We start from the raw sequence: 9,942 nt of genomic DNA, 5'->3' as shown, positions 1-9,942 counted from the left end.
GGTAGTGATAGTACAGAAAAGTTTACCCGGGCTTTAAATTTGTTAAACAGTTTCAGGAAAGATTTCGGTCTTGCCAAAGTATGGCTCCTTGCTGGACATTGTTGCTCTTACTGCATATATGTTAAATTAGGTTTGCTTATTCAACAATACGTACACATCGATCAGGCTTGTTCGGGCTTAGCATTTACAATAAGCTAAATGATTATGAAGACTTTACTAAAAATTAATAGTAAGCAATGGTTTTGAGCGTTCAAGGTTGCTTCAGAGGGACACTAGGCTGACTTTTTAAGAGAAATATTGCATCGTATTTTGTCAATATTATCAGGTATACGAAGTTCTGCATACAAAGCTAGGCTATTCCAGGCGGTTTTTTACTGGCTTGACGTGGTATTTTTATCATGGTTCGGGAGTTAACAGTTCAAAATATGAGCAATGCATGTTCTACATATCATGCTTTAAACAAGAATGATGTCAAAATTTACAAGAAATATGTAGAAATTCATTTGGTTTCATCTAAGACCGATCAGTTTGGTAGAAGGTTACCTATACACATTCCTGCGGACTTAGGCAATTTGTCCAGTGGCTTTTATTGCTTTACTATTTGCCAGATAGACTTGTAGTAGGTGGACCGCTATTTTGTCTTTTGATGGTTAGCTAGTTTGACTAAATACCAATTTTCTGCAATACTCAAAATATCTATACATGCTTTAGGTATTAAATATTCTCGTTGTTCGTCGAACTCATTCAACATAGGTATGGACCTATAATGGTTTTCTTATATAAATTGTGACTTGGATGGAGATTTGTCTCTTGGCACTCATACCACATCTTCCTATATATATATATGGAGATAGCATGTGTCGTTGATGGATTATCCAATAAAAATATTTGGGTCGTTTGAAAGCGGGTGCATATTTGCGTTACATAATTATACGAATTCCCATTTAATTGTGTGTATGTTGCTGTTTCTCCTATAAGGGTTTGGATTGTTTGGTCGTCAATTATTAAGAATGTGTTTTGGAAGCAAGACAACGACCGGGAAGAGCGAACATTTGATTGTAGGTTTGTTTTTACCGATGGATTAACTATCTCTAAGGTGAAGAATCGCATTGATATAATGCGAAGATTTGAAGATCCTCTCAGCTATATTATAGTGCACAGTGGGAAATGATATATATAAAATATCAAACTAGGTTACTTTCATTATTAGCTTGTTCAATTTATGTCAAGGTTATATATTGATTTGCCTGATACAACTTGATTTGGTCTCAAGTTTTATTGCCCAGACTGCAATGACGGTCTTCAAACAATGGGAATTGTAATGTATGGACAAGTGCAGGCGTCTGTTAAACAGCTCCATTGTTGTCCACATGACAAAGCATGGATGTTACATTCGATATCCCTACATAAAAGCTAAACACGAGTCTCTAGCAGAAGATGGGGTGTATTTTACAAAGAGAAGAACATTTTTTTCTGAACTTAATACAGGGAGCCCTAGAAACAATAATTTCTAGTAAGACGGGTAGCATTACTTTTCCAGACGACTATTCCATGCTTTGGATTTTTATAGTTGACTCGTTGTCAGTAACAAATGCCTATATATGATCTTAGTGAACAGTTAAACGAAACATCAGCGTTATTGGGCTGTTTTATAAATAATACAAATAGTTGCTTGTTAATTTACAATTTATTCCATATAATGGCATATTCATTTATCAGAAATTATTTTAATCAAATTTTGCTGGAAATGGCACAGCTATGCGCAGCTCCCCCCAATTTTATTGGCGGTTGACGGTTCTGTGAAAATTTTAACTGTAGGCTAAAATTGTCGCAGCACCGCCAATTTGGCAGATTTCGCTGCGCTTAGATAACATATTTGCAGTTTACAGACTTATTGTAATCGTATGATAGTATTAGCCTCTGATTTCCAGGGTTAATAGCTTATCTTGAACTTCCCCTTTTCATATATGGTCTGCCACCTCAAACATATTCGGCGATCATCATATAACATTTTCAAAGACACATATGCATTTTTATCAGTTAATTTTAGTTCAAAGATCTACATGTATCACAAATTGCATTTCATATAATAGTACATATATCATATCACAAATTGCATTTCATATAATAGTGCATATATCATATCACAAATTGTATTTCATATAATAGTACATATCATATCTGTTAATAAATGCTGTGGCCATTTCCTGCCAATAACAATCTTGTTATTTTTTATGAGCATCTAAGATAATAGGATTTAAAATCTAAATTTTAAATCAGTTATCGGTAGTGCTCATACCACTGTCCGTCGTTATACTACTTCGTCAAGTAATAGTATTTGGTTTCTAGTTGGATTATCGATCTTTGCAAGTGATTGATTTACCCATAATCCTCCTTTTGACGTCGACATTTAGGAAAAACAGACGCATTTTTAGCCATAGATTTATCTTCTAAAACCCACCCACCCTCCCTCAAAGTAGTAGAATGCAATACCTACGGAAGATACTGCTGTTTTGTTTTGTTTGTTTATTTCAGAATTGTATTGTTTACATCGATTAAACCATCACTCAATGTGGAAAGATGTACAAAAGTTTTAATGACGAGACGGTCATTCAAGAAAAAGACGAATCCTGGGCGAGGAGTGGACTTGCATGCATATAGAAATTGAATGGATAACTTGGAAAGAAATCTACATTCAAACATGTAAACTTTGCGTTGGTAGCGATAACTTCTGATATCCAGGGTTAGTCGCTTGATTTATGGCAGATTTCGCTGCGCTTAGATAACATATTTGCAGTTTACAGACTTATTGTAATCGTATGATAGTATTAGCCTCTGATTTCCAGGGTTAATAGCTTATCTTGAACTTCCCCTTTTCATATATGGTCTGCCACCTCAAACATATTCGGCGATCATCATATAACATTTTCAAAGACACATATGCATTTTTATCAGTTAATTTTAGTTCAAAGATCTACATGTATCACAAATTGCATTTCATATAATAGTACATATATCATATCACAAATTGCATTTCATATAATAGTGCATATATCATATCACAAATTGTATTTCATATAATAGTACATATCATATCTGTTAATAAATGCTGTGGCCATTTCCTGCCAATAACAATCTTGTTATTTTTTATGAGCATCTAAGATAATACCACACATAAACTACAGCTTACTATTTTGAATAAGCATCTACATTTTTCAACAAGAAAAACTTTGAACCACGCAGAATAACAAACATAGCCGAGGGTCAATCATTGATACACTTGTTATTGTCAGAATAACTGGTAAATAAGTGTTTTATTACACAGAGTCGAATGTTTGCATTCAGTAAATATATTTTGAAACTATAAATCAGTCAATTGCCGTTTTTCGGGAAAATGTGTGCATTCAATATAATAGTTCATGATACAACGTACTTGCTTTTTGAAAATATCAACGGGTAAATAGTCTTTTTCAATTTCTTAAAATTAGTAAACCCTTTCGTCCATAATTTTATAAAAAAAATACAAACTGAGGTATAATAATACAGAATATTTACTCAATTCAATATATTTAAAGTTATTTAGATGTGCTACAGTCACTATGGAATACAACAACAACAGTAAAAAAAACCGGCATGAATCAACATCACATAGTTCAGTTTAAATAGCGACAAATTATAATACGGTTCTGCATGTTGTCTTCTACTGTGTTGACATTTTTGTTGGTTATTTTCTTGAAAAGTTATTTCAGGTACACAAAATGTCAGTCTGTCGATTTCTTTAACATTAGTGGAAACCACAATGGATCCAACCAAGTGAAATCTCATCTCAATGGAAATTTTCACTTTTAAATTAATTTTCTTACGAATACGTATGAAAGAAATATCATTCCGTAAATGGAAGAATCGGAGTACAGTCTAGAACGACATTTCATAACAATACAATGACGGCAACACGTTATTTTGGGATACCCGCATGTTAGACACAGATGAAATATATAAACATAAATATTCGTTCCAGGTTTTGATACATGTATATTTGAAATGAATAGCAATCTTATATTTGTAAATAACAAAGTATAGAAAATTTTGAAAAATAATATTTATCACTTGGTTAGAAAACATGGGATTTCCCTTCTTGTTTGACCTTATAATAGTTCATTTAATATACAAATCAACTCCATAAATAAAGACAATGCCTGATCTGTGTTTTCTGGCTGAGTGTAATTAGGCTTTATAATACATGTATTGACAGTCTCAAGAAATTTTTCACTACAACCATATAGATTTGGTAGTTCACGAACGTACATTTCATAACATGTATTTATATCGTCATCATTAACAGCTGTTCCAAAGCTTTCTGTATTAACAGCCTCTGGTAAAAAGTACAAAATGTCTGGTATACTTCGTGCACAATCAAACTCTCTTTGCTTTCGTACCGGCAGACGGTGCTGATTCCACTCTGATGTGCATTGTTGAGCCCCTTTCTTATCAAACGTGTGAAACAGAAGCGTAAACAATCACAATACAATGGATCCGATTCATAATATTTTCCAGAATCTCGTAAATCTTTGAAAATTGCCATCCACTAATCGTTAAACTGTTTTCTAAGGATACTCCACCAGAACTCAATTCTTTGATTATGACAACTTTTGCCAAAAATAAAGCTTTTTTTGGCAATTTAAACAATCATTATCGCTAAAACGAAAATAAGTTTGAAGGAAGCTGACAACCTGATTCTCTGTCCCAAGATCGGCTATAATAATCGTTGGTGTTACTTTCAATCTCCGAAGGCAGTTGAGATAGTACGAAGCTATGATATAGGGATTTTTGTTTGACGGCCCTACTTCCAACCATAAGATACGTCGAGAGAACCCATCAATACAACCGTGAATAGCAAAGCCGTATGGCTTTAACTTGTCATTGCCGTCGATATGCCACATAAGTTAGGACCAGGGTTTACGTAGTGCCGCCTAATTAATCTATGTTTCTTTCTTCTGTCTACACTTTCTGGATCAATGATTTTCATGGCAGTCATGACAACATCCCGCTTCACATTTAGACCGTGACTTATTTTTAACCTTTTCCACATGGATCTATATCCCAAACAAGACCCATAATCCTTTTTTTCTTTCAATATCGCAGATACCACATCTTCCAATTTACTGTTCATGGTACGACTTTTAAGATTTAACCGTCGTAAAAGTCTTTTAATCGTTGAAATGCTTAAGTAAATTGCATGACCGACTGAAAGTGAATTTACTATTTCCAGATTTGTGTATACATATAGCCTCTATCAAAATACGCTTTCACAAGTTCCTCTCTCGAGTAAATCGTATCGTCCAAAAGGGGGTGTTTGTCAATAAAGACTGCATTCACGTTTAAGAACAGTGCACAGAAGAAGAAAATCTGAAATATATATATATATACAAGTTGAAAACAACGTTTAAACCTAGTACATGTATGATTGCGTTGGATACAAACCGCAACTTTTATACGTTTGCATGTAAAACAAATTTGTAGAGGGGTCTGAATACAGAACAAACATCATGTATAAGGATTTCAAACAGCATACACATGATTTCGATTACGAAAAACATAATTCTAAACGTTTTTAAATATTAAGGAATTTTTATTTCAGGAACTACATAATATAATAGAAGTTGACCGACCCTTTTAGCTAGCTACTTTTGCACGCTTTTCAATAAATTAATTACCAAAGAATAATATATTAAAGTTTATATGGGACAAACAAAAGGGTACATTTATATGTCATTTTACCTGCATTGCTCGAGTGATGCTACTTGACCCGAACGACGTATGAGTACGTGTTAATGGGTCATCCCGACTGTGCAGATTTAATGATATACATGTACCGTATACCGATTTAGTTGGCCAATCAGTTGAACAAGCGCATGTTTTAATTAATACACGACACCACTAATTTACATGAACGTTTTGGAAATATTTAAACGACATTCAATACACGGCTCCTAGAAAATGTTTTTTTAGTCTGAAAATTTCAGGGCAGATAGACCTTGACCAAACGAACAATTATTTTTAATGCTTTGGTTTCTGAGATTTTAGCCCAAAACTGCATTTTACCCTATGTACTATTTTTAGCCATGTCAGCCATCTTGGTTCGCAAGCCGTGTCATCGGACATATCTTTTAAACTAGATACCACAATGATGTTACCAAGTTTAGTTTAATTTGGTCCAGTAGTTTCAGAGGAGAAGATTTTTGTAAAAAAAATACAAATATTACGAAAAAATGACAAAAATTGACTTTAAAGGGCAATAACTTGTTAAGGGATCAACTGACTATTTTGGTCATATTGACTTTTTTGTTGAACATTATTGCTGTATACAGTTTATCTCTATCTATAATAGTATTCAAGATAATAACCCAAAACAGCAAAATTTCCTTAAAATTACCAATTCAGGGGCAGACCTGATAAATTTTTTACCCAATGTAAGATTTGCTCTAAATGCTTTGGTTTCAGAGATATAAGCAAAAATCTACATTTTACTCCTATGTTCTATTTTAAGCCATGACGGCCATCTTGGTTGGTTGGACGGGTCTACGGACAATTTTTTTTAACTAGATACCCCAATGATGATTGTGACAAAGTATGGTTAAATTTGGCCCAGTAGTTTCAGATAGGAAGATTTTTGTGATAGACGGACGACGGACGCCAAGTGATGGGAAAAGCTCAGTTTGGGCCAGTTGAGCGAAAAAAACTATTTAGATTCACTTTAGTATTCAATCATATTTTAACGCAATTTACGAAAAACGGAGAGACGGATTAAGGGGCAGGGTGCCCGCACTCTTTTTTGTGGGAAAAACTTTGTTCGTTATAAAGTGAATAAATGGAGCATGACTAACTTATGATAGTAGATGACCATCATGTGAGCTCAATATGTGAAGGCGTTTAGAAAAAAATCCTTATAACTCTTCGTTGAGCCCAGTCCCACTAGACCACGATCGCACCACGATCTAAAATTAATTCAGATCGTGGTAAGGTCGCGTTATGAGCGGCATGAAAATGTTAATTTTCGTTGTTTTCACGAAGATACTACGTCCTCATTACGCTTTTACAACGATCCAGCTACAATAATATCACGTTCCCACCAAGCTTTTTCTATAATTATCATGATCTTACTACGCTCATCACGTTCTCACTACGAATATACCACGAGATATCCGATTGCAACACGATCTTACCACGCTTCCATTTATTTCTGATTAGTACGTATATTTCTCGGAAACAAAACAGTCATGCAAACCAAAACTACAAGAACACTTAGGCGTGGTGATAGGGTAGATGTAGAGGCAGAGGCAGCTCTGATAGTAACGACTCCTGATTCAGCAGAGATGTCGGACAGACTAATCCAACCTAAATTACAACCTATTGCTGGTCCCCCTATTAGTGAAAGATAGCACAGATGACAAAGATGTGTCAAGCATGTTTGAGCCGTTAGAGACAATGGACAAGAGGTTCTCATTAAATACAGACAAACAAAACCTGGAGAGATTTAATATTTTATGTGAAAATGACAAATGAGAATGATGGTCGTAGTAGGAACGTAGTCAGGTCGTAAAACGAGCGTGATGAGGACGGTATGGGCGTGCTAGAATCGTACTATGGTCGTAAACAGCGTGGTGTAAACGTGGTTAAGTCGTAGTGGAAGCGTATTTGGGTCGCGGTGAGAACTTGATGGTCGTAGTGAGGTCGTAATGACGTCGCTGTGAGATCGTAGCGCAGTCTCTCCGATTAGAATCACGCTTTCTCTACGCTCTCGTTACGATGATACAGCGACCTTTGCGATCTTACTACGACCTCAGTGCGCTCTCGCGACGCTTCTACTACGACCTATCTTGCCACGACCGCTCCACGATTGTTTTGAACATGTTCAAAGTTGACCACGCTCATCGCGATCTTGAAGACCTCACTACGACCGTGATACGACCTTACTACGAGCTACGAGATCGCACTACGATCGTCAAAATTTGCATTTTTTCACAGATCGTAGTGCGATCGTGGCCCAGGGGGGTATGCGGTATTATGGAATGACGGAATGGCAGAATGACGGGATCAAGGACAAGTGTAAAACTATATGTATGGCCCGACATAAGTCGACGAGACTATAAAAATATTTGCCTACATGTACATGTATTAGATATTATAGTCTTTTCATATTTGAGTGACGTCATTCACGAAGCCGACAAAATCTTATATACATAGTGGAAATAAAAAGTAATATTTTTATATTTTCTCTTATTCTTGGAAGAGCAATTTATTTTGATAAAATAGGAGTAGTGTCAAAATCTCTAATGCACCCAGTCAACCTTGTGTAAAGAATACCAGACACAGTAAATTATGTCGTCTGTTTATCTAATTCTTAATGATACATGTAATATATCATATTTTTTTTCTATAATGCTAACTTTAGCAAAATTACATTTAAAATATGAGTCTTCTAGCAATACAAATCAAAGTAAATCACAAAAAACTAATAGTTTTTAAAATATGCATTGTGAAAAAGCCGAAATCATTTTATTATTTTTTTTCCATTATTTTCCACTAATTTTAAAAATAGTATATCTGACCTCTTTTGTAAGATGGATAAGTTTGAAAACATTTTGGAGGAATATATAATGTCATGTGTAAATTATTTGACAATTGCCAGATTCCGTAACACTTTCAGCAGATTATATTTATCAGTGATCCATAGTTATGGATTTACAGAATTTTATTTTCTCTCTCATCGAATTGGTACACCTTATCACTACTTTTGTATTGTAATATGAATTGTTATTCTATCTTGTCTTTTTTAATTAATCGCCAAAACAGGAACTTTAGCTGATAAATGTAAATTTCTTTACTTAAAAATTATAATTGTTAATACTTACAGGTTGCTTCCTTGGCACCATTTTGTATATTCTGTATTATCATACCGGAAACACGTGTTATGTTTTCGCAATATTTTTTTTTAAAGTTTTCAATTTTAAATTATGAATTATGAATTTGGAATTTGGAATTTGGAATTTGGAATTTGGAATTTGGAATTTGGAATTGGAATTTGGAATTTGGAATGAACCTTCTCGGCGTTCGTACATTATAGACACATTTCGTTACTTATATGAGATTAAGGAGAAATTATATCATTTTCAATGCGACAACTATCAAACAAAGTTTAAATGAAGTGAATGTTAGCGTTATAGGCAACAGTATGACCTTAAACAATGAGAACACCCATACCGTGTAGTCGGCTATAAAAGTCTCCTACTTGAACGTTAATGAGAAATATATGAAACTTTACACCATTGTAAGCAATGATAAATTATAGCATGTGTGGAATATATTCATAACTCATAAACAAATGAATGGTATCTACCGAATTAGACTATTTACCGGATTTGTAAATAGTCTTATTCGGTAGATATCATTCATCGTCACACGACGGGTGCCACATGTGGAGCAGGATCTGCCTAGCCTTCCGGAGCACCTGATATCAAACACCCCGCCAAATTTTTGGTGGGGTTCGTGTTGCTTAGTCTTTAGTTTTATATGTTGTGTCTCGTGTACTAATTACTGTCAGTTTGTTTTCGAGCTATGAGTTTAACTGTCCATTTGGTATCTTTCGCCCTTCCTTTATAATAAATGCTTTTTTTCTGAGGACTTCTAACACGTAACTGCCCTTTCAACAAACGTAATATCGTTGTAAATCATACATTTTTGGTAAGAACATAGCTATGATAAAAGGGTACGCACTTACTGTATCTCTTTTACTAATGTTTCTTGATTTCTGTTGCTCTGTACTGTGATGTAAAAATGTTTTAAAGAAACGTGCTATGTACAATTTTAAGATATTCCGTGCATTTCTTGTTTCTTGTGTACTATCGTTTGTCTATTTGTCTATTTTTTTTTGGCTATGGCGTT

General features: G+C 34.5%; 1 pseudogene; it reads right to left on the bottom strand.

Moving 5' to 3' along the window:
- Positions 1–4,474: 4,474 nt before the first annotated feature.
- LOC143074052 (uncharacterized) lies at positions 4,475–8,955 on the bottom strand (annotated as a pseudogene).
- Positions 8,956–9,942: the final 987 nt, after the last annotated feature.

The sequence above is a fragment of the Mytilus galloprovincialis genome, chromosome 5, assembly GCF_965363235.1.
Source record: "Mytilus galloprovincialis chromosome 5, xbMytGall1.hap1.1, whole genome shotgun sequence".
NCBI lineage: Eukaryota > Metazoa > Mollusca > Bivalvia > Mytilida > Mytilidae > Mytilus > Mytilus galloprovincialis.
The sequence above is the reverse complement of the archived record's forward strand: the minus strand, read 5'-3'. Positions and strand labels throughout refer to the sequence as shown.